The following is a 26,179-nucleotide window of genomic DNA, read 5'->3' on the forward strand; positions in this document are numbered from 1 at the left end:
ATGGTCAAGCGCCCCTAGCGTCACTTTTATGACGCCAAATGTGCCTCTCGGCGTCGAATATCGAAGCACTACGACCTTCATTGCTTTCAATGGGAAACTTTTGGCGTCAGAATTCGACACGAGGACATGAGATGTTTATCGCTATGAAATCACGTTCAAGAAGTCTCAGCACACATCGCGATACTTGCTATCAGTTCCACAGTTTGGGTGAGTAGTCGTAAATACGCTCTTTTAATGCCTTTTATAAAATGTATTCTGTCTTATTTATTAATCAAATTAGTGCCATATGTTTAATCCCTGTATTATATCGGTCATCCGCGGCTGTCTTTGAGTTTCATTGCGTTTAAATAAATGAAGCTGCTGCTAATTAGTCTGATTAAACTCTATCTGTCACCTGACGTGCCATAGACCTTCGAACAGTTTTATATTATTATTAATTTCAGGATCAATGATGTAAGTTGTATTTGTAGTAAAATCATGGTAATCACGACACTTACAATAGTAATAAATGAAATGTGAAGTTAAAACACAGTAAACAGGACATTAGTAACTGTAACTGTAGTTTTACTATGGTATATTAATAATCAATACAACAATACAATAATCACCAAACCAGCTATGTTTGTATCACTGTAATGTTAGTGTTTTTATGTGCTTTTATATGACAGATATCACAGTAATCATATGTTCTGTAGCATGCTTTTAATACCTTTTAATGTAAATCCAAAAAAAAAAAAATCAAATTAAAAATAAATAATAAAACATGCATTTTTCCATCTTGCAGTTCTTTCATATCAGTCATATATATATATATATATATATATATATATATATATATATATATATTATATCTAAATATTTTGCTCACAGATCATTATTAACATTCTGTATATAATTCAATTTTATTTACTCTCCCCTTTTTATTATTTTTATTTTTATTTTTAGCTGAAAAGACGTAAAGGCAGTCAGCCCAGTGGTGTTTCTGGAGAGGGATTCCTTCAGAAATGGAGAAGACAGAAAGCTGCGGAGGCAGATATATGCAGCAGTAAGTCTGTGATAGTTTGTCCCTTTTATCAAACATTCCTGCTGTTATAATTTGTACAGCATTTGTTGTTTCTTAAACTGTTGCACTGTCCAAATACCCACACTTGCCATCTTTGCACTTGACCACTTGATTACTTATTTGAATTCTTTCCTGTATTTGGCCTAGTGTTCGAGTGAGCATGATAACCACAAGTGTGTGTCGAACTTTTCATGACCTGATGACTGTGTTTCCCAATCCTGATCCTGAAGAACCCCAGCACTGCATGGTTTTGGTGTCTCTCTTATCTGCCTTGGAGTCTTCACTGATGAGCTGATGAGTTGAATCAGGTGTGTTTGATCAGGGAGACATCTCAAATGTGCAGTGTTGGGCTTCTCCAAGACCAGGATTGGGAGCCACTGCCTTATGGGACACTTATGTGTTTACAGAGATTTTTAATAACTAATTATCAATATTTCACATACTGTACATTGGACAGCTTCCCATGACCTCTTGTGAGATCTCGGCAAAAAGTCTGACGATTTATTCCAAAACATGATGCATGATGGGATACACTAAGCTTTGTATAGCGCTCCGGAGCATTATTGGAGAGGTTTAGTGTGTGTTAAGGACGCTGTGCTTTGGCATTATTAAGACCGGGGACAGTCTCGTTCACACACTGTCACGTACACACACACTCAAGTGGCCAAGACTGCAAGTGTGGGTATCTGGACAGGGTCAAAGTCTTAAAAATGATCCCTAAACACATCACAGTCTTAATAATCCAGTTTAACACTTGTATGATATTGTACAAGCCCCAGGACGGTCTCATCTGACACTATCAAAAGAATTCATATGACTATAGCTTGCTATTAATTACTTGCTTTCAATAATGGATGCATTTAACATTTAATTATACAGCATCTTTACAGAGGTGTAATGTACAAGTTGCACGTAATTAATAATATTTCCTTCTTTCTGTCTTACAGGATTTTTTGCAGATAATCCTAATGCTGTTCTTCTTTTTCAGGTCTAAAATATCAAGCTCAACAGCTCACTCAAGAGCCAACCCTCACAAACCTTCCTAAAAACTAAAAGAGCTATTACTGAGTCTCAGCGAATCTTGCCATGATCAGCTCTTCCCAGGTACATTTGTTTAGAATATTTTTTTTAATCAACATTTACTCCTCAAATGCTCTGGTCTGAATCTTACTTTAAATTAACTTAATTATGTTTAATGAGCAATGTTAATTGCACAAGGAGTAAGTAGAGATTATCTTGTTTCACAGAAGAGAAGGAAGACCAAGGAAATGATTTGCTCAGGATGAGAAATGAAGATGGCCATCTTGTGCTCAAACAAACAGAAGTCCTCTGGTATGTGTGTGTTGAAGCAATGCTGTGTTATACAACATTTTATGATGATCTCTCACAGAACTGGTCATGTCAGCCTTGATTTCTTTTTTTACTATTACAATCACAGCATGTTAGCAAAGTGTGACTGGACATTTTTAATATTATGTTTTTAAAAACACACCACCTGTTTTAAGAGTAGACAAGTATCATGAAATTGGTTTAGTTGATATAAACACCAATTGACATTATTTCATTGTTTTCTAAATGTTATTTTATAAATTGTGAATTGATAGTGGATTGGTTTGAAGCCAGGCCTTACACTGCACAGACTAAAACACATTTGTGAGAGAAGTCAGGAACTTTGGAGAAAGATTCTAGAGGAAAAAAACACATTTACTGCAACAATAGATGAATTCTAGAGTCTCTGAGAACTACACATGCTAATGCAGTCTTATGAGCAAGACCTTTGCCTCTGTAACTTTTTCTTAATTCTTTAATTTTTATTGCAGTATTTTAATTTGTACAGATGATCTCATCAGCCAAATGAGGGGTTTTGACCAAGTGATGCTCTTGAAAGGAGTGAAAGAAGAGGATGTGCTAAATTCTCTTCAGAGAAAAAGCTTCTCAAAAGGTCTCAAAACAGCTTGAAGAATGGTAAGTGTACAGTACTACAAGGGTCATAGTTGCTCACACTGCTAAAATCACACAGAACATAAGCTGAGCTCTCTGTCCATTAAACAACTTCATCTGGATTGTTTGTTTCACTTTGACCAGGTCTGGGATCTTAGGACTGAGAGATCCTCTGGCTGAGAACAAGCTACACCACATCAGTGCTGGATATCAACCACAAACTGTTTCCAGACACGAGAGAAGAAGAACACGATGGGGAGATGAAACCAGTTTAGATGTGATGATGGGAATCATTATTTTCTGGAACAGTATCTCATGTCTTATATATATATCACACGATCTGTATCACAGTTGACTGGATGGGACTGTGACTTTTAAGGACATTTCATCACTCATCTGTGTGAACTGATTTATATATGAGGTTAATGTATTTTTGATGATAATTATTTTCATTGAATCGTATTCGTCTTGATGCTACTTTATCAACTTTATAGTCTATGCTTCAATAAAATGAAAATGGTGAATATTGTGTTCTGAAGATTCTTGGTAAATACATAATTTAACTAGGTAGGCTCATATGTGTTTATTTTAGACTTGGAAAAACAACATATTAATTATTGGGATTATTTTTTTATTTAAGACATGAACATTTTTGATCGGATTAATAACATCTGGGACATCAGTACACCAGAAAGTAATTTTTTTTATATTTTAGTAACAAATATGCAAATTTTTTGTGAAATACAGGGAGTTACGAGATTAACTATTCTGCATTACAAGATGGTGCCATGGGCTTTATAGTTACAAACACTTGAGGGATAACTGAGAATGTAGCAGGAATGATCAACATGGATCTTGTACTGCATTAAAACCAAGAGCAGGCACATTACTGATGTCCAGCACCTGAGGAGCAAGATCCGGGGGTGAGGAGGACAGTTTTACACTGATTTTTGCTAAATAGTTATATATATATATATATATATATATATATATATATATATATATATATATATATAAATTAATATTCTTAGCACTGCATGAATTTGTCCTTGTGTAATAGTGAAGTATCACAATGTGTATACATTGTCCTTGATTACTGCTTTACAGGTGGGGAATAGATAAAGGCAAGTTGTTGCAGGTTCATCCATTATATTTCTTGCCATATACTTCAAAAATCAAAGAAACAATCTATTATTTTCATTATCAAATCATTTCTTTCTAATTGTTCCATGTTTCATCAGATGGCCTCACAATGTCCTGTCAAAAGGTATAATAGCAATGATGTAAGAATTAGAAAACAGAGGACTGTGAAAACTGTCAGATATAAATGTGACTCAGCTCAGTTTGTTGTCCATGATTAGGAGAATACATATATGTAGGTTTTACTGCCCTTCTACCCCCAGGGGCCCAGTAGCACCCCCCGGAAGAGCCCAAAACTGTACATTTCAAATGGCTGTAAATCAGAGTCCAATTAACATATCAAAGAGAAAATGGGCAGGATTATTACTTATGCTATGCTGATAAAATAATGTTGAGCTCAGTTTTCAGAAATAAATGGAAAGCTGACATAAAGGCATTTTAAATATTGCTCACTGTAAAATACCACATTTCAGCCTGCCTCTCAAATATATCATAGAGGTTTGCACAATAAACATATTTAGATATCCAGTTTTCCTTAAAATAAATAATTTATTTCGTTTCGTTAATAAAAAGTTTTAAACTACATTACCCACAAGCCTCCGTCGTTCTATCTATGCAAAGGCAACACTAGGGGGCTGTTTTTTGTAGTTCATTGAAGTTATGCTTAGGGTTAGGATTAGGATCTCGCTAAAGATGTCATTTTTGTCAAGATAGCAACACTTCATTGTTGACTTAATATATTACTAATGTGATGATAGCAGCAAAACATACTTTTTAACATGATGCGCTGTTTAATATGGGTTAAAAGATAGTCCAACCACAGACTGTCCTGAAAATTCATAGCCAATGACATCAAAGCTGAGCAGCAGCGTCACACTTCCTTATCCATGTATGACCGACGTCTTTCGTTTTTCGGCTGAAGGGATAGATTCGGTTAACAATAGATTAAGCTTGCTACTTATTAGATTCGGTTTTATTAACGTCTTCACCTTCCTCCGTTGTTCAGCTTGACAAACATTGGGCAATATTGATGTGCACATGCCCAGTAGTCGCAGTTGTATCCAACAGACAGATTCCTCTATAATAAATATAAGACACATTTTTAAGATTTGTATTTTTTTTTTTGACCAAAGACAAATATATTTACTAAACAAATTACGTGCTTCTAAAATTTACACTGTATATTACATTGTGTTTTAAAGTTAAAATTGTTCACATTTGAGTTTCTGTGATTTACCATTCTCTACCATTTGAACTCTAGGAATAAAAACTGAAATTATAAATGAATGAATGAATGAACAAATAAATACATAAAGCATAATAAACATGCATATTTTTGTAAGGATCTTCCATTATTTATTTATATGTCAAACTCATTTAAAGACAACATGCCCAAATTACTACACTGCATCCTCTGTCACCAAGCTCGTTTTTGCCACCTTAAAGAATAAAAAGGCAGTTATGTTGTAAACATTAACTATTTTCAGTATGCAAATGAAAATGCTTTTATTAAAAAACAAAACAGTAAATACAGTATGTCTTTCAGAGAACACTGGAAAAAGTGTTGTGACCAAAATGTTATACAACACAATGGAAATGTTTCAAACTCACAAAAAAACACCATGAAGACATGCATGTCAAGTGTGCAATATATTTTTAATATGGAGCGCTATTTTTAACTATTGTTTTCATCACTGGTTCTGTAATGTATTCATTATGAGCTTATAATTAAAACAAAGTTACATCTTCTGCAAAAATCAAACCACTGCAAAGTCTAATCACTGATCCAGGGACCATTTCTGTGTGTGCGGGGGATAAAGAGTTAACGAGGTGAGTCCTTGTGCATGATGGAGCTACAGCGTTATCCTCAAACAATCCTGTAAGACAGAAAGGAAGGAAATATTAAATTACATTCAACTTATACATTACACTGTGTTTTGTTTAGACCATAAAAGCAGCCTCTGTAAAGATGCTGTATAATTAAATGTTAAATGCATCCATTATTGAAAGCAAGTAATTAATAGCAAGCTATAGTCATATGAATTCTTTTGATAGTGTCAGATGAGACCGTCCTGGGGCTTGTACAATATCATACAAGTGTTAAACTGGATTATTAAGACTGTGATGTGTTTAGGGATCATTTTTAAGACTTTGACCCTGTCCAGATACCCAAACTTTGCAGTCTTGGCCACTTGAGAGTGTGTGTACGTGACAGTGTGTGAACGAGACTGTCCCCGGTCTTAATAATGCCAAAGCACAGCGTCCTTAACACACACTAAACCTCTCCAATACTGCTCCGGAGCACTATACAAAGCTTAGTGTATCCCATCATGCATCATGTTTTGGAATAAATCGTCAGACTTTTTGCCGAGATCTCACAAGAGGTCATGGGAAGCTGTCCAATGTACAGTATGTGAAATATTGATAATTAGTTATTAAAAATCTCTGTAAACACATAAGTGTCCCATAAGGCAGTGGCTCCCAATCCTGGTCTTGGAGAAGCCCAACACTGCACATTTGAGATGTCTCCCTGATCAAACACACCTGATTCAACTCATCAGCTCATCAGTGAAGACTCCAAGGCAGATAAGAGAGACACCAAAACCATGCAGTGCTGGGGTTCTCCAGGATCAGGATTGGGAAACACAGTCATCAGGTCATGAAAAGTTCGACACACACTTGTGGTTATCATGCTCACTCGAACACTAGGCCAAATACAGGAAAGAATTCAAATAAGTAATCAAGTGGTCAAGTGCAAAGATGGCAAGTGTGGGTATTTGGACAGTGCAACAGTTTAAGAAACAACAAATGCTGTACAAATTATAACAGCAGGAATGTTTGATAAAAGGGACAAACTATCAAAGACTTACTGCTGCATATATCTGCCTCCGCAGCTTTCTGTCTTCTCCATTTCTGAAGGAATCCCTCTCCAGAAACACCACTGGGCTGACTGCCTTTACGTCTTTTCAGCTAAAAATAAAAATAAAAATAATAAAATGGGGAGAGTAAATAAAATTGAATTATATAAAGAATGTTAATAATGATCTGTGAGCAAAATATTTAGATATAATAAATATATATAAATATATATATATAAATATAAACTGATATGAATGAACTGCAAAATGGAAAAATACATGTTTTATTATTTATTTTTAATTTTATTTTTTTTGGATTTACATTAAAATGTATTAAAAGCATGCTACAGAACATATGATTACTGTGATATCTGTCATATAAAAGCACATAAAAACACTAACATTACAGTGATACAAACATAGCTGGTTTGGTGATTATTGTATTGTTGTATTGATTATTAATATACCATAGTAAAACTACAGTTACAGTTACTAATGTCCTGTTTACTGTGTTTTAACTTCACATTTCATTTATTACTATTGTAAGTGTCGTGATTACCATGATTTTACTACAAATACAACTTACATCATTGATCCTGAAATTAATAATAATATAAAACTGTTCGAAGGTCTATGGCACGTCAGGTGACAGATAGAGTTTAATCAGACTAATTAGCAGCTGTGTTCATTTATTTAAACGCAATGAAACTCAAAGACAGCCGCGGATGACCGATATAATACAGCGATTAAACATATGGCACTAATTTGATTAATAAATAAGACAGAATACATTTTATAAAAGGCATTAAAAGAGCGTATTTACGACTACTCACCCAAACTGTGGAACTGATAGCAAGTATCGCGATGTGTGCTGAGACTTCTTGAACGTGATTTCATAGCGATAAACATCTCATGTCCTCGTGTCGAATTCTGACGCCAAAAGTTTCCCATTGAAAGCAATGAAGGTCGTAGTGCTTCGATATTCGACGCCGAGAGGCACATTTGGCGTCATAAAAGTGACGCTAGGGGCGCTTGACCATGCTTCGATTTTTGACGCCTTTGGAGTGAGAATGGGTTGGATATGCAGGCTTCTGAACTGAGCGCTGATAACAACTTGGGTTGTCCTTGTCCTCTTTAGTCCGGATGACATGGCATCCCAGTTTTCCAAAAAGAACTTCACATTTTTATTTGTCTGACCACAGAACAGATTTCAACTTTGTCACAGTCCATTTTAAATGAGCCTTGGCCCAGAGAAAACACCTGTGCTTCTGGTTCATGTTAAGATATGGCTTATTTTTTGACCTATAGAGTTTTAGGAGAATGGCACAGTGGATTGTCTTCACAGACAATGTTTTCTGGAAGTATTGTGTTGTGATTTCCATTACAGTATCATTCCTGTATGTGATGCAGTGCCGTCTAAGGGACCGAAGATCACGGACATACAGTATGGTTTTCCATCCTTGACCCTCACACACAGAGATGTTTCTAGATTCTCTGAATCTTTGGATGATAGTATGCACTGTAGATGATGATAACTTCAAACTCTTTGCAGTTTTTCTCTGAGAAACTCCTTTCTGATATTGCTCCACTATTTTTCGCCGCAGCATTGGGGGAATTGGTGATCCTCTGCCCATCTTGACTTCTGAGAGACACTGTCACTCTGAGAGGCTCTTTTTATACCCAATCATGTTGCCAGTTGACCCAATAAGTTGCAAATTGGTCCTCCAGCTGTTCCTTATGTGTACATTTAACTTTTCCAGCCTCTTATTGCTTCCTGTCCAAACTTTTTTGGAATGTGTAGCACTCATGAAATCCAAAATGAGCCAATATTTGGCATGACATTTCAAAATGTCTCACTTTCAACATTTGATATGTTATCTATGTTCTATTGTGAAAAAAAAAAATAAAAAAAAATAAAATTATGAGATTTGTAAATTATTGCATTTCTTTTTTACTCACAATTTGTTTAGTGTCCCAACTTTTTTGGAATCAGATAAAATAGAACCTCAAGCAGGATTTAAGTTTTGTACAAATCAATACAGCTAGATATTGTCATGGTCCATCAAATGTGTTCAGAAAGAGCTTATGCACCTGAAACCTGGAGCAGTACATCACAAAATGTTGGCTTCCAACTCCCATTCAAAATATTTCTGAAACTGTTGAGCCTAACAATTTCAATGTATTGATTTCAATTTAAGCCATGTTTTAAGAAATCACAACCTTCCTTTGATTTATGGGCCTACTGATTTTAGCTCTCCATTTTATTCTCTTTTTCCTTCCTCTATCACCTCTGGGTAACATGCAATACACCGTGGCAGATGAAATTAGTCATTTTACAGTTGTTCCCAACAGTCTGCACACATGCTGGTCCTTTGGCTATGATGTTTCTCTCACATGTCTCTGCTGGAACACAAGACAATGGTTGAGTCCAAGCCTCTTCAGCAGAAACCAGTTCCTGGCTAGGTGTCTGGCCAACCCTGCTGTCGACAAGCTTTTCCCTAAACACTAGGTCTCCTTTAATCCAGAACTAGTGTGTTTAAATGGGGTAAAACAAACAATTGAGTAGAACTATAAGTGTGTGTGGTGGTGAGTAGGTGGGAGTGGGGGGGGGGAGGTGGCCACTTGATAGTAAACAGGTGCTTTGTGATGAATCAGAAATGCTTTTTTCTCATGTGCCAAGTCTTTGATGTTTGGATAACATAGAGCCTTAGGTATATAAGAAAAGCAAAAACAATTTTTGGAACTGTGCCATTCCCTTTGAATGCAAATTAGTATTACTTTAATGTGTGTGACACTGACAAAGTGACACTGGCCATGTCTGTTTGATCATGACTCATGAAAGGGGCCTTGACAAAACATGAATGTGCATCTGTAAAACTATTTACATCAAAACAATCATCTATTATTAGTCTTTAAAAGCTTTTGTCAACACTTACTTTTATTTTAGTGATGGGAGTTGAGGCCCGAACCAAAAATATTTGTTTTAGAAGGGGGGGAAATATATGACATAAAACGATGTTTATAATACATTCATCTTACATCTGTTATGGAAGTTTTTTTTTTTTTTTTTTTTTTTTTTTTACTGCAAATTTGACACCATAAAAAAATCCCAGTCATTACAATTGAATTGTGTGATTTTTAATAAGTACCATAATGATTGTATGACCAATCTAACTCTGGCTATTGCAGTGATATTTAGTAATTATTTTAAGACTAGTTTTGCTAAAAATAAACTGTAGACCCTGACTGCAGCATAAATGCCTACTGTAGTAGGTGACGTCCGACACTTCAAAAGGTTTAGTTCATTTACTGTGAGACATCAGTGACTGGTTAATTTCAAAACTAAAATTAATATGTTCTCTTTTTCTGCCTTTCTGCCTTTAAAGGCTTTGCATTCATAATCGAGTCATCAATCAGGCACTGTCTTGGATCCCCCATTTTTGCTCCCTCAAAGCCACTGCATGTCATTCTCAATGGTTTTGTTCAATCAGGGGGCCTGACAGCTGAAAGAAAGGGAAACACTTCTTACAAAAAGAACCCCTACTCAACTGCCAGCCATTTAAGGGAAATATGAGCTGTGAATTTTGAGCTGTAAATTCAGCTGGGAAGCTGTCAGAATTTAAAATGCACCCACGCCCCAGAGACACGGTGAAGAAAGGGATACATTATGTTATATGTGATCACGATCAGTCAAGGGATTTATAACATATACACAAATTGGCTTCTTTCAAAGTGAACTGTGTCTTGGTTCAGTCAGAAAGCAGACCTTAGGTTCACATGCTGTGCATTTATGTATTTATATGTAATCCAGTAAAACTGTATTTTCTTTATGTTGAGTTAATGAAAGAAGGTTATTATGGGGCAAAGTCAGACTCAGCAGTGTGGACAGAAATTCCCTTTTATAATTAGAAAAAGAAAAGAAAAAAAAGTAATTAAGTAAAAAAATAAATTAAGTAAAAATCTTGAAGGTCTGTGAAAACCAAGTGCCATTTCAGTAAATGTCAATGTTCCTGTTAAACAGTCAATGCATTGATTTTTGTTTAGCCTAGTTTGATGATGTTGTCAATTTGACAGAAAGGAAAAATTCCTCTGGCATTATCAAAAATCTGTCAGGTCTTCCTGTCTTGTTGAACAGATGTTTTCATAGGAGCTTGATTTAGCTCACCTAACCCTAAAAGTAATTAATGACCGTGAGCCTTTTTATGCCGGAACAGTATCCCTGTTGGAAGGAAGAGGAGGATATCTGTAGACTCAGGAGACAGGTTGTAAATCCTAAGTAAGTCTTCAGCTCTGGCCAGTTCCTGAGAGGCTCCACACGACATTGCAGAGTACCTTGTTTGGCTAGACTAGATGGGGTGGTCAATCGATAGTAACAGGATGCAGGTCTCTCCGCTTTCAAACAGTGGGCTGGTTTTGTGGTCAGGTTCAATTGGGTAATCAATCGCCAATTTTGCTGGCCCTCATATAAGATGATCCCGAGAGCAGATAATCAACACGCTGAGTGATGAGGCCGCAGACCACGGCAACTGAAATCTTCCCCATGTTCTCTTTCAGCATACAGCATTGTCATATTATTAGTGCAAATATCATGAAATGTCTGCAACATGATGCAATGAAAATTGTAGCAGCAGTCATGATATTTTATGTTTAGTGTAATACTGTGCAGGACAAAAAAAGAAAAAAAAAAAGAAAAAAACATTTTCACCTGCTCAATATACTATTATTTAAATTCTTCATAAGATCAACCTTAACCTTTTCAACTTGCTTTTCCTGTAATGTATCTCACTTAATTCTGCTGATGTATGCAAGGTTTCCTTACAGTTAAGCCATGTACATTCAGATTTGCCTTTAGTTTGTTAATGGAAACCAACATTAGCTTTTCACAATCCAATCAACAACCTTTTTCCTCCCTTTATATATTTTTTTCCCTTGTTGTTTGATAAGCTGTAAAGAAGAACAAGTACTTTATTTTCTCTTTCTCTCTCCCTCTCTCTCTCTCTAGCTTTCTGAACAGTATGGTACATAATTTATGGTTCTTTTACTTATTAAAATATCTATGCTTTTAACTTTAAACGTATGTATGGATGCTATAAATATCTGAGAAATTTTAATTTCATAGTTTGCAGTTTAGGCAGGGAAAATAGAAGGCAGGTAGGAAGCTATCATTTTCAAGTGTCAGATATCTATTGAAGCCATGTGCTGCAGTGCTCTCACAGGAATGTGCATTTGCCTTAATTTTTGTTTCATTTTTTATTTGTAATATAGGGACAGAAAAAGAATGTTAATGAAGTTGCACCTATAGAAACATGCATCTTTTGTTTCCACATACAAGATGAGGATATATATATATATATATATATATATATATATAGACTGAGAGTCATCCATTAAGTAATCAGAAACAGAATCAAATGTTTTGTAAAGTAAACATTAATATTAAAGCATCAGAACATTTTCAAACAGTTTCACCCAATATCTTCATTTGGGCTTACATGATTTAATACAAAGTAAAATGTACACATTTGTATATGTTTGAAAATAAACAGTAAGCCTTCAAGTTTTCTGTATCATGTGATAAACACATCAGTGAATAGAAAAATCTGAACGTCTGTTTAAAAGCATGTGAATGTTGGACCAATGCAAAAATCAGAATGTTTTATTTCACAGAATCCACCTTTAAATTGGTCTAATATCCTGATCATAGCCTTAAAATCTGTGTTAGACTATTTGCCATCTGCAAGAAACAAGTACAAGCATCTATTAATCCCGTCCTATCATGCTACTTTATTATTACTTTGTTTTAAGGCTCGAACCCAGACTCATTCTGAACCCAGTCAGATCTCAGATCCCATCTGGTTAATTGAAGGTTTCAGACAGAGCCTCAGCCCCCACTGTCCCCACGATCACAGTTAATCTTGACCCCACTTCTAACTTTGCTGGAATCCCTCGCAGGTGCCAGTTTGTTATATTTTTTACACTTTCACTAAATACAGGACAGTGACAGTGAAGCAGCTCACTTCTTCAACCCAGTGGCCAACCAATCACTTGTGCTTCTTAAATCTATCTACAATTAGTTCCCTTAGGGTTAAATTAAACCCTATCCCAAAAAGGGTGCTTCTGTAGTGATAAAATATTCAAAAACAACAAAGGAATCGAAAGGAACTTTAAGAGGTGGATCCAGGGGAACTGGTTAGGTGAGAATCACAGAAACGTGGGAGCATTAAAAGGAGGCATATATTTGAAGCATATGCTTGGGTTGAGTAAAATTAAATGTTTTTTTGTGAAAAATGTAAAGGTTTGTTGTAATCTAATATCAGTCTCAGTGGTTTTCAGTACAGTGGGTAAAGAATGGTTGGGTGTCAAAATACAGGGAGCAGGTGAGAGTGAAATATGTCCACGAGACCAGCACAAAATACGTTCAGTAGAACACAGCCTCCATTTCACAGGTGCAAATGTACTATCCTTTCAAAATAATAGCTGCTATTTCCAGCCAAATGTACGTGCGAAAATATGTGAGAAGGTTTGGGAAGAGGTCAGCGGAAACTGAAAAACTTTGTTGCACAGACATTTTCCATCTCTGTGTCCTTGAAAAGTGTGATACAAAAGCACTGTATTCAATTTAAAAGACTTAAATTGCAGCATAAGGTGGTTTCTGAAGCATAAGATCATTTAAGGGGGAAAATCATTAATTCCTTACTGCCTTTTCTCTGCATGTTACCAAAAATGTATTCCTGATTATTATGTCTGTTATCATCCACAATTTCTATTTGACGAACTAATGATCCAGCTGTGGCGAGATTTATTTTTGGCTGGCAGCTCTGGGAATGTCACCGTTTTATCTTCACCATTCCAACAATTTCTTCTCGACTACATTTCTCACTCTCGTTAGATTATTTACAAGGCTTTTGATATTCTCTCTCTTTCTCGTTATTTCCAGTCTATAATTCCCGAAGGCCAGTGATCTGAGATTCAGTTTCAGTCAGCTTATTTAAACAGAGTCTGTGTCTATGCTACCAACTGATACAATTTAATTCTGCAGAATTCAGAATACCATTGAGGATTAAGGTACAGCAGAATACAGTACATCTCAAAAAGTGTTGCTAAAGCCGCAACATAAAATCAATAATAACAACTTGTAATACTACATTATATTGTTAATGTATTAATATTGTTGTTGTTTTAAAATTAATTCAAATTCTGAATAATTCAACCAATACAGTATATTATACTAAAATAACCAAGCTTGTTCAATAAATTCAGCAAGCTCATGGGTTTCAGGCTCAAACATCAAATATTTTTGGCGAGGCAAAGTGCCATTTGTCCTCAAGACTCTTCAGCATTTTCATGAATAATATACTTCTAAGTACAAATGCAGACCGTGATGAAGTTAAATGACACCTCAGCATTGAGTGCGGAGTAATTTGGTCATCTAGAGTGAGTTTCTGACATATAAATAAATGGCCACAGAAGTTTAGTGGCTGGTTTTTTAAATGTGAATGAAGCCAAAAATGAATCCATTCTCCTTTTACTACCATGATTCATGCACTCACTCACAGCAGCAAGTCACGTGAGGTGTTTTGTCTTCTTGTAAACTGCAGCCTCCTAAGTGATATGTCTAACCATGGAATTAAGTCATTTGCCTTCATTTATGCCTTCCTATTTTCCGCAAGCTGCTCTCGAATACTCCAATTGATGAGGCCCCCGTTTAACACGGCAAACTGCCAGGATAGCAGACATCACGGCATCCTCCCTCTCCACCCGTTAAACTTCTGAAGCAACGTTCATTTTTAATGGAGAATTGATCTGTGTAAATCAGAGGCAGACAGGGGCCCCCTTTTCTCAGATAATCTGATAAAGAAAGCTTGCATTTTCAGGCACATTTACAACAGTAGCCTGCTGGAAAGAGGTGAGCCCTGTTCTCCGCATCTGCCTGCACCGTAATCGAACTAGCGCAAGGCAGATCAGAGATTCAGTGGGTGTAGAGCGAGAGAGAAAGCGAGCAAGGGGTAGGGGTAGTAGGAGTGGGTAATCGACAAATCTATCCTCATGCTTAGCTTGGCTGGCTCTCTCATTTGGTTCAAAGTGGGTGCAGATGGATTTTAGATGGAATGGCCTTTGCAAGCGGTAGCCTGTGACACACGTCAACAGCATGACAGCTCAGGGCTTAGGAAAAACTTTATACTTGTGCCAAAATCATCATACTTATCATGATTAACAATCACTAGTTGCTTGGATACAGTGAAGTAATAGAGAACTAATACAAAAGTTACATAGGCATTTGGTCGACTACATTACATGCCTAGAAATACTGATTATAATATCATTGTCCCCTTATTGCCATTTGCAGTGCAGTTCTGTCCAACTTGGCTCATTTGGACCTGTGTGGGCTGCACACCTAATTGCTCTCTGGTTTGACAAGTGTAATTGTCCTTAAGCACCTTACATGCATTACACTGCCATTTCACAGCAAATCAGTGGAAAATTGACCTCTTTACATTACCTTAATGCTCACTTGCGAACTCTCTGACATTTCTCCAGACCCGTTGATTAAGCAGGTGTCATGAATCCGGCGATGACCTCATTCCCACAGCAACACAGCTGTTTCTTATTCATTCACATCCTCATGCTGATCTATATTTGCTCCAGTCTTGCGTCTTTCCAAAATTCTTAAATGTTGTCTGTCATAGTAACATAAACAGACTTCATTCTACCAAATATGCTTTCGCTTTTCTTCCCATGCACACGTTTAATCAAAAACACAAAGTTCGCCACAAAGCCTTTTGCACTGTCAGCCGGGGCATCTTAAACTATCAATTTAGCATGTGGTAAAGGGAGAGAACAAAGGGCAAATTTGAAAAAGGTCAATGAGGACAGGGTCTCTGAGATGTGCGTCAGCAAGGGCTCAGATAATAGACCTAATGAAGATGTAATGCACATGGGCATTATGGGTCAAAGCGTGCCCTGCATTAAAATGATGAGCGGCAATAATACAGCAAGTCGGCCAACCATCTCTGTGTATTGACATGTTATGCTGTAAGGACAGCTCTCCCATTTGAATATTGAATCACACTCTGTTTTCTGTCTCTCCAAGAAAAAGGTCATTGCATGCTCTGAGTGGCATGTCTAAAATTTCATAGACAATAGCCCTGGCATAGCAAAATAATCTGGGTATTTAATATTCTTGAGCTTGAAATAAATTAAGATATAGCAGCAAATACCATTGTGATTTATTATTTTGTTTTATTTTTATTTTTTAGAATTTATCCATCTTGTTGATCTATTGTTGGGCTTGTGCTCTATAGTTAAAAGTGTTTTAGCATCTGTCAGTTCATTTCCATTTGCAACTGCTGCTTTTTCTGCTCCATCTTCAGTTTAAATAGAATATTGCACAATCTCATTCCTATGAATTTTACATGGTTTAAAAGAGTGCATACATTTCCTCTCACTATTTGCTTTGTTTCTCCACTGAAGGCTAAAAATGACCTCTATTATGGCTGGGTATGAGACTTCCTACCAATTCTGCTCCCACCCATGATCAGCTGAAGAGTGTGTTTGATTCATTCATCTATCGACCTCATTAGAATAATACAAAAATAAATATGCCAATGCTGTGCAGCTGGTACTGCTGTAAAATCTATTTATTTCCTACTGCCACTTGACCAACCAGCACAAACAATGAGTAGCAATGAGATGTCTGAAATGAAGAGGGAAAGAGAACGGCTGCCCACACAAACCCTGACGGAAATACGCAGTTCTCTTATCGTGCCAAGCGCCTTGCGGCAAAACGAAGAAGCCTGTTCCTGTCACTGCAGTGACAGGCGCATGTATCCCTGGCTGTAATGGCATAGTACACAACTGCCACATAGCACCCAGTGGAGGTATCTGCAGAGCGATGCTGGAAACATCTGAGACAGCACATCTGACAAGTGCCATGACACCTGCCAGTCAGGCTGCTATGTGACACGAGTCATGACCCAGAGCCGTCCATCTGTGCCACCGACTAAAACATACAGCATGCACAACAGTAACAGCATCCTGTGTAGTTGCATGACAGTTATTAATTTAAGGTTTCATGTAAAAGCTTTTCACAGTTTACTGTCAATGACAAATGTTACGATAAGCTGCATAGATCTAAAGCTGCAATGCAATTGAAAGAAAATTATTTAAGACCCGCACTACTGAACAACATTAAATTGTGCGTTTCCCTTTAAGGATACATGTTCCATTGCTGTAAAACAATACATCTCATTCTTATTTCCTACCTACTGATCTTTATCCTTAATGTGTACTGTATGCTGTCAGCCCCTGTAAATTTAAACGTAAACAAATTGAATTTAACATGAACAAAATTTAATTTTGCTGTCATGTAACAGTATAGCACTACAATAGTGTGAAATTTGTTTTCATGTTATGGGAGATAACCAACAAATAGCCATTAATAAATAAATGGCTATATGGATATTCAAATTATATACTAATGTGTCGAAAATCACTGACAAAAAGATACAACTAGAATGTCGTGATGTCTAATTTCCATTATATATTTTATACCTATTTCATTTATTTGAACTGATTTTAAAGTACATTAAGAGAACAGGATATTCAAGATTTGAGTAAAAATTAAGTTCAAATAACTAACTTATTCTGGAGGTTCTTTACTAGAAAACTACTATAATTTATCTATACTGTTGATCTACATTAATCAGCATGTAAAGTGGATCAAAACCTTTCATCAATGCTGTCCTAAAACCTGAAACCAAAATGCATTCTTGTCTTAGGAAAACTTTGATGAAGTTTTTTGATCCACTTCAAATGTTGACTGCTATATTTACCAAAAAATGTTCAAAAAAATGAAATAGATTGTTGCCTAATGCCGTTTACACTAGTGCATTTTAAAATTAAAACGATCTTTGTCTAAACTAGCATTTTCACTGCAATTGAGAAACAACCTCTGTCAAAACAACACCAGAGATTGTCTTACTAGGGAGATTAGAGGGTCTGTATTATTTACTATTGAAGAAAGCGTAGCAGCTAAATTGGATTGCATGTGCCATAATAACAATCACATTTCAGCCTTGACGTCATTGAATTTCAGTCAGAGTTGTGCGACACTCAGTCACCGTTTATGGATACCATAGGAATTTGTATGAATTTGTAGTAACGTCGCTAAAAAAAAGTCAGTGACTTCTCTTATTTTATTTTTTTATGGTAAACTCTAAAAAACAGTCTTTTCCGTGTGCCGCAGAATTAGCATTAGCCATTACACTTTTTTGGCTAAAGGTTGCCTTCTAATACTCTGCGTATTGGATATTAATGACCATGTAAACAATAAAATCATGCTCACTATGAATGGTCGTGTGACATGCATTTGCTGTTGAGTAGTGTGGACAAAGATAGTTTCTTAAATGCAATTAAAAACGCCAGTGTATACAAGGATAATTTTCATTTTAAAATGCCATTTTAAAATGAAAATGCACTTGTGTAAACAGAGCCTGATTTCCCTTATAACATTTAATCCATGTTTGAATGCATTTCAACTTTTGAATAAAGATTACTTAAAGTCAGTATAAGTGTTTTTAAAGATAAACTGTAGCAGTTAGATGACAGTTAGATAATATAAATACAAAAATACAGGAAATGAGCATTGACAAATACAGTAAATTCGTAAATTCAAATATTCATTATCAGCTGAGACAATAAAGTTGAGCCCAGTTCTACAGTTCAAAGAGACAGCAGAAAATGACCTGATGTACAATACTCTACATCACTTCTGATACTGATCATCTCTAGAGACTTACACTGTTGTAACCTCATTCCCCATGTATCCTCATTCTTGATGATCAAATCAATTCTTTTAGCACCATCATTAAAGACGACCTGACCTCTGATCTAAGTAAAATATTAAGGACTAATCTTCTATTACCCAGTGGCCCAACATAAATCACATCTTCCCTCTTCAACTTGCTTTGGAGATAATAAATCTTCAGAGATTTAAAAATGCCTTGAGAATATTTATTGACTTGAGTGGATAGTGGATTTTCCCACCATATTACCACTCTGAAAGGTCATTCTCTAGCCAGGGACAGAGTTCCCGTACAAAAAGGGAGCTGGCTAGCAGGGCTGCCGACGAGAGACTCTGCAGTAATAAACTATATAGTGGTGACAGCTCTGTTTTATGAGCTTCTTATCACATCCCTGTGGCTTTTACCCTCTCTAGATCACAGCCTGTGCTGTCCTCAACTCAATGATTGTGTTTTCATTTCTTCTGTAAGGCTCAATTTTCATGCCGGCTTTATCATGTAAGGCTACTGTACTCTGGGATCCGGTGAGAAGGGTCGAGTCTTTGTGCTCAGTAGAGGTAAAATAGAACGTTAAACTCTCCAGAGTGACTTGTGGAGTGCCTGCAAGCTCACTTCTTGGGACTGGACATCTATTATATATAGTTTAAGTGTGTGCCAGATGCTAAATTTGATTATTTTGCTCAATATCTCAGCCTACAGAACAGCACAATCTGAGTTATGGTTATTTATATGCACATTTTTCATAAGGGTCAGCCAGGTACCAGCAATATAAGGGCAGCAAATTACTAGAAATGCTGAGAGAGAACAGAAAGGCATTTTAGATATCTGCAGAATGAATAAGTGAAGACTAATTTACTTCACTGTTTATTTTTTTCTCTTTCCTGTTTATTTATTACTTGTTCCTGAGAGGGGATGAGAAAATATTAGGCTTCTTTTTAGGTTTTGGCAAAAACAAAAGCTCACAGCGAGGAATTACACAGAGAGGATGTGTGTATGTTTGCTTGCACGAGTGAGTGACATACACATTCGTTGTGTTTATATGTATTCTAAAGTGGCCGGGCGTCAACAGATGAGCGCAGAAATCAACTCTGTTTTCCTCTGCTGTAATTGCAGGGTGATGGCACTCATCTCGCAGCAGAGCTGGAAATGAGTCTGGAGTGTGTGTGACAGCTGTGGAGGTCACCGAGCCTTCGGATGAAAGATGCCTGTCTGTTCTTTACCCACACTTTATTTCACATTGCTGCCTCTCTACTGCCAGTGGTAAGCACACATAAACACCCTCCAGTTGTGTGCATTAGGATGCCAGCTTTCTGCACACCATCTCAAGTATTTTGCAAACGAAGTATTGAAATTAGCTGGCTGATTAATATTATTATATCTGATAGATTATGTACTTCAACGCAAGAGCTCTTGATAGTTTGATTGAACCTGGAAAAGCCTGTCACTAGTTAAGAATGACAATGATACCACCACAATAGCTATAGAATTAATTCTTTAAATGCTATATAATGTTCGAACTGTTAGAACTCTCCTGAGCGCGTACTCCTGTGGTGTTCTCAGCAGCAGTCGCTTGAGGCGTCTTCTTCTTCTTCTTCTTTCTGTAATACGGATCGCATGCTTATAAGTGCATTACTGCCACCTATCTCTCGAATGGATCACTGATACTATATCTACAATCTCAATTAGGAGTGTCAATGGTCCACTTGGGAGATAGGTGGAATTAATGCACTTATAAGTCTGCGATCTACCAGAAAGCAAGAAGAAAAAGAAAAAAGGCCTAACGCACCTGCTGCTGACAATGCACACAGGAGGACGTGCTCAGGAGAGTTCTAACAGTTCGAATGTTGCATGAATCAGAGGTAAAATAAAAATAAAAATAATAATCTATATGAATTCAGTTCCATTTCTTGCACAACTTAGAGGATTTGAAATCTGAAGAAAACAAAATTAAAAAGCGGTGCTCCATCAGAAAACAAAAAAGTAAACCTCGAAAAACAATCCCCATTAAGCGACTCACCTTGCAAAAAATAAAATACAATTTGCACACACTGTGCTTTTAGCGTAATTCATTCAGATTCTAAAGAACTGTATGGTTTCAGTTTTAGGCAGTGTGTGCATTAATTCAAAAGATCTCATGCTGATTTATGACAGGAAAATAATTAATAATACATTAATTTTGAGTTAGTACATTTTGATATATTGTGTCACTGTTCACAGTTGTAAACTCTGAATGTTGTCAGGAGTATAACAGGTTTGAAGTGTTTTATATATTTAAAGTCACACTTTTGTACCACAACTTTTTTTTTCACACTATTGAACCATTTTATTTCCTGTCTCACATGATGAAAAAGTACAAATGTTAATATGTGAATGATTATAATCTCCAATTTAGTTTTTAACTTTTTTTCTTCTTCTCTTTTTGGCCAATTAATAAGATTCAAAATATGAGCTTAGTGAGATGAAAGAGTTAGTAACTATAACTGAATGTACAAAAGGTACAAATAGAACTTTGAGAACTTTCAAGTTGACTTTTTTTGGGCACAAGTACAGTATTGAACTTTCATCTGTCATCTCCTTAGACATAATATTGTTAGGCAGCAGTAGCTACACACTGCATCTCTGTCTTCTATTTTTATGATTTATGATGGGTGGCAACTAGGGATGCAGCCATGTCTCATATCATTAATCTTTAAATGGAAATTGTGTAACCGACTAGTCGACTAGTCTAAAAACTCCCAGAAGAATCAAAAATAAGCAACTGAAAAAGACTACCTAATATATGACTAAAACTATCATATCCCATAATACCTCTGAAAATTAGATTATATTATACTGTATGTGTATGACTTGTGTTCACATAACCAGTGACACACACACACACACACACATTTGTTTTTGTGAAAAATAATGGTATATAATATAATAATGGTATAATAATGGTTTTTATACTGTAGAAACTGTATATTCTGTGGCCCTACACCAACCCTACACCTAACCATAACCCTCACAGGAAACTTTGTGCATTTTTACTTTCTCAAAAGAAAGCTCATTATGTATGATTTATGAGTGTTTCGAAAAATGGGGACTGGGGAATGTGTATTAAATAAATTCTATTCACACAGACTGAAGTAGTTTAAGTATTTGGTTCTTTTAATTGTGATGATTTTGGCTCACATTTAACAAAAATCCACCAATTCACTTTCTCCAAAATTTGAAGATGGCGGTATGTCAAGCAAAATCGGTTCAATAATTTGAGTGAACTTCACAAGGAATGGACTGAGGCAGGAGTCAAGGCATACAGACGTGTCAAGGAATTTGGCTACAGTTGTCGTATTCCTCTTGTTAAACCAATCTTGAACCACAGACACCATCAGAGGCGTCTTACCTGGGCAAAGGAGAAGAAGAACTGGACTGTTGCCCAGTGGTCCAATGTCATCTTTTCAGATGAGAGCAAGTTTTGTATATCATTTGGAAACCAAGGTCTTAGAGTCTGGAGGAAGGGTGGAGAAGCTCTTTCTTCTGCTGACCAGCTGTTTGAAGATGCTGATTTAATTTTCCAGCAGGATTTGGCACCTGCCCACACTACCAAAAGCACCAAAAGTTGGTTAAATGACAATGGTGTTGGTGTGCTTGACAGGCCAGGAAACTCACCAAACTGGAACCCAATAGAGAATCTATGGAGTATTGTCAAAAGGAAAATGAGAAACAAGAGACCAAAAAATGCAGATGAGCTGAAGGCCACTGTCAAAGAAACCTGGACTTCCATACCACCTCAGTGCCACAAACTGATCACCTCCATGCCACGCCAAATTGAGGCAGTAATTAAAGCAGAAGGGGCCCCTACCAAGTATTGAGTACATGTACAGTAAATAAACATACTTTCCAGAAGGCCATTCAAATTTGTTGAGAGTGAATTGGTGGATTTTTTTTTAAATGTGACTTAAACTACTTCAGTCTCTGTGCATTGATTTTTTTTTTTAATACATGAGTTTCACAATTTGAGCTGAATTACTGAAATAAATGAACTTTTCCAAAACATTCTAATTCATAGAGATGCACCTGTATACATATGGTCGCCGTGCTTTTGCCAAGTAAGACATGTTCCTGTATTAACATCTCTTGATGACCCTGGATCAACATTATTGTCCAAATATTTGATTTAACCCAATCTCTACCCCTAAGCCTAACCCTACCCATCATTTATTCCTAAAATCAGTGGGAAATGATTGTTGATTAACAAGGGTGTAGAAGCACCTATTCCTGACTGTAAGCCTAAAACAGATATTTTCTCAAAAGTTATATCTAAATTCTAATTGGTTGTTCTACAAGGATGTTGATCCAGGAACATATCGTACTTTGTGAAATCACTCTCACCGTATATATACACAGTACAGACCAAAAGTTTGGACACACCTTCTCATTCAAGGGGCTTTCTTTATTTTCATGACTATGAAAATTTGTGACGGTTGGGTTTAAGAAAAACACAAGGAGAGGGTAGGATCCAATAGCAAGGTATGGGTTTCATTAACAGAAGGGTAAATACAAAATATACAGTCTTGAGACAAACAAAACCAAAAAGGGAACCGGATGAAAACGTGAACTCGGAGGAACGAGAAGGTAGGGGAAGTCTCGGGAGACGAGAGCACAGGAACCTGACTCGACTCTGGAGAGTTCACGGGCACCTGACTCGACTCAGGAAGATCAATAGGGATCTGACTTGACTCAGGAGGAACAACTGGAACAAGACTCGACTCAGGAGGAACAACTGGAACAAGACTCGACTCAGGAAGGTCAACAGGAACTAGCCCTGACTCTGGAGGGTCAATGTTAACTAACCCTGACTCTGGAAGGTCGATGGTGACTAACCCTGACTCTGGAGGGTCCATGAACACCTGACTCGACTCTGGAGGGTCAACCGGGAACTGACTCAACTCTGGATTGTCAATGGGCACCTGACTAGACTTTGGACTGCCTGTGGGAACAGCATCGGGCACCGCCTCGGCTTCCGGAAACGCATAGGGCACCGCCTCGGGAACGTCCTCGGCCTCTGGAACAGCATCGGGCACCGCCCTGACCTCTGGAACAGCATCGGGCACCGCCTCGGGGATGGGAGCGACCTGCTCAGGCACCGCCTCGAGGTCGGCAGTGGCCCGCTCGGGAACGTCCTCCTGGACGACAGCGGCCCACTCGGAAATGTCCTCCTGGACGGCAGCGGCCCGCTCGGAAACGTCCTCCGGGCTTTGAGGAACGGCAGACGCCTGTCTGCTCCTCCTCCACCCTCCATGGTGGCCCCTGACTGGCGACTCAGGCGTTGAGTCGGCCATCTTGTGCTGTGGTGCGGGGCTGGCGGCCATCTTGGGCTGTGGCGCGGGGCTGGCGGCCATCTTGGGCTGTGGCGCGGGGCTGGCGGCCATCTTGGGCTGTGGCACGGGGCTGGCGGCCATCTTGGGCTGTGGCGATCTTGGGCTGCCTCCTCCAGACTGTTTGCTCCGAAGCGACCTCCTCTGGTCCCCCTGGAATACCACTAGGCGAGAGCCCTCAAAGTCACCTTTCTCTCGCTTGCTGGCTGGGGAAAAAAATGGCAGCAGACATACCGCTGGATCCTTGGTTGATGGAGTCCTGCTGTGACGGTTGGGTTTAGGAAAAACACAAGGAGAGGGTAGGATCCAATAGCAAGGTATGGGTTTTATTAACAGAAGGGTAAATACAAAATAAACAGTCTTGAGAGACAAACAAAACCAAAAAGGGAGCCGGATGAAAACGGGAACTCGGAGGAACGAGAAGGTAGGGGAAGTCTCAGGAGACGAGCGCATAAGACACATTGGGTAAGGACTACATACAGACAACAGAGAAGGACAGCTCTATATAGGGAGACTAATGACAAAGGATTGGCAGCACCTGTGCGATTTAATTGGAGTGCAATTACTGTGAAGACAGGACCAGACTAGAGGAATTAAAGGGACTGAGGAGAAGTGAGCTCACTAGGGAACACCCAGGAAAACAGAGACTGACAACGTGACAAAATTGTAGAGTCACACTGAAGGCATCAAGGGCTATTTGACCAAGAAGGAGAGTGATGGGGTGCTGCGCCAGATGACCTGGCCTCCACAGTCACCGGACCTGATACAATTCGAGATGGTTTAGGGGTGAGCTGGACCGCAAACAGAAGGCAAAAGGGCCAACAAGTGCTAAGCATCTCTCGGGGAACTCCTTCAAGACTGCTGGAAGGCCATTTCAGGTGACTACCTTTTGAAGCTCATCAAGAGAATGCCAAGAGTGTGCAAAGCAGTAATCAAAGCAAAAGGTGGCTACTTTGAAGAACCTAGAATATGACATATTTTCAGTTGTTTCACACTTTTTTGTTATGTAAATAATTCCATTTATAATTCCACATGTGTTAATTCATAGTTGTGATGCCTTCAGTGTGAATCTACAATTTTCATAGTCATGAAATTAAAGAAAACTCTTTGAATGAGAAGGTGTGTCCAAACTCTTTTGGTCTGCACTGTATATATACACAGTATGCGTGTGTGTTTGTGTGTGTTTGTCCCACGGGTCTTACAGTTCTCTTCAACCCTACCAGTCACACCATCACACTGTCAGCCTTAAATAATCAACCGATTTCAACACATGTATCCATCAAAGCAGAATACATAATGAAACAGCTGAAAACATGAAAACACATACATGCATCCATGTAGCATATTCTGGAATGGTTCATTTCAGCTGCCTATGCCTACATGCCTACACGTGCTATGCATTAATTCACAGTGAATCAGGAAATGCTACTAGATATCTTTATAGTGTCATTTATTTTCTGTTGACACAGACATGGAGTGCGCTATGCACAAGGAACACAGATTGCCATAATATTGTTCCATTATGGTTCATTCAAGCTTGTGTAAGTGAATGTGAAAGAATCACAATGGAAAAGAATATCATGGCACATGACCATGTATTAAAGACAGCACTTTGCGACACTGTCAAACGAAAAGCCTATTTTCTGCACAAGTGCGATCAAAAGACGGGTAATGAATAGAGAGGGACGGGGCTAGGTGCTGGATGCCTTAAGGCGAAATGCAATGAAATGCCAGATTACAGAAAGCATTCACGGATGATGGAGAACTGGGCTCTTTATCCATTTGGACAAAATTGCAATGGACATCAGATTAATTATCTCACACTTTTAATGAGCATATCATAAAAGTAATTCAAAGTCCTTGTGGAAAAAAAAAATAATAAAAAGCATTATATCCTCAAGATAACGATGTCTGTGTAAAGGCAATTTGCTAATGATTTTCGGCCCTGATGTAATGTACAAAGATTCACCCAGCATACACAATCAATGTATAGCCTGCTTTGGACTCTACTCCGGG

General features: G+C 37.7%; 2 long non-coding RNA genes across 3 annotated transcripts in view; one reads left to right on the forward strand and one right to left on the reverse strand.

Moving 5' to 3' along the window:
• Positions 1-839: 839 nt before the first annotated feature.
• Positions 840-3,591, forward strand: LOC127962754 (uncharacterized). Of its 2 annotated transcripts, none has more exons than XR_008154626.1 (5): positions 840-1,045; positions 2,052-2,167; positions 2,311-2,395; positions 2,901-3,028; positions 3,149-3,585. It is a non-coding gene; the product is annotated as an uncharacterized LOC127962754 (long non-coding RNA). The 2 variants fall into 2 exon arrangements; XR_008154627.1 differs by lacking the exon at positions 840-1,045 and adding an exon at positions 1,279-1,371 and having other exon boundaries at positions 3,149-3,591.
• Positions 3,592-5,760: 2,169 nt separating this feature from the next.
• The window catches only part of LOC127962756 (uncharacterized), a 158,712-nt gene continuing 138,293 nt past the window's right edge, over positions 5,761-26,179 (reverse strand). The window contains exons 2-3 of the long non-coding RNA XR_008154629.1: positions 7,015-7,114; positions 5,761-6,021 (exon numbers count right to left, since the gene is read on the reverse strand). This is a non-coding gene — a long non-coding RNA (uncharacterized LOC127962756). The remainder of the gene's footprint in view (positions 6,022-7,014; positions 7,115-26,179) is intronic.

The sequence above is a fragment of the Carassius gibelio genome, chromosome B7, assembly GCF_023724105.1.
Source record: "Carassius gibelio isolate Cgi1373 ecotype wild population from Czech Republic chromosome B7, carGib1.2-hapl.c, whole genome shotgun sequence".
Taxonomy (NCBI): domain Eukaryota; kingdom Metazoa; phylum Chordata; class Actinopteri; order Cypriniformes; family Cyprinidae; genus Carassius; species Carassius gibelio.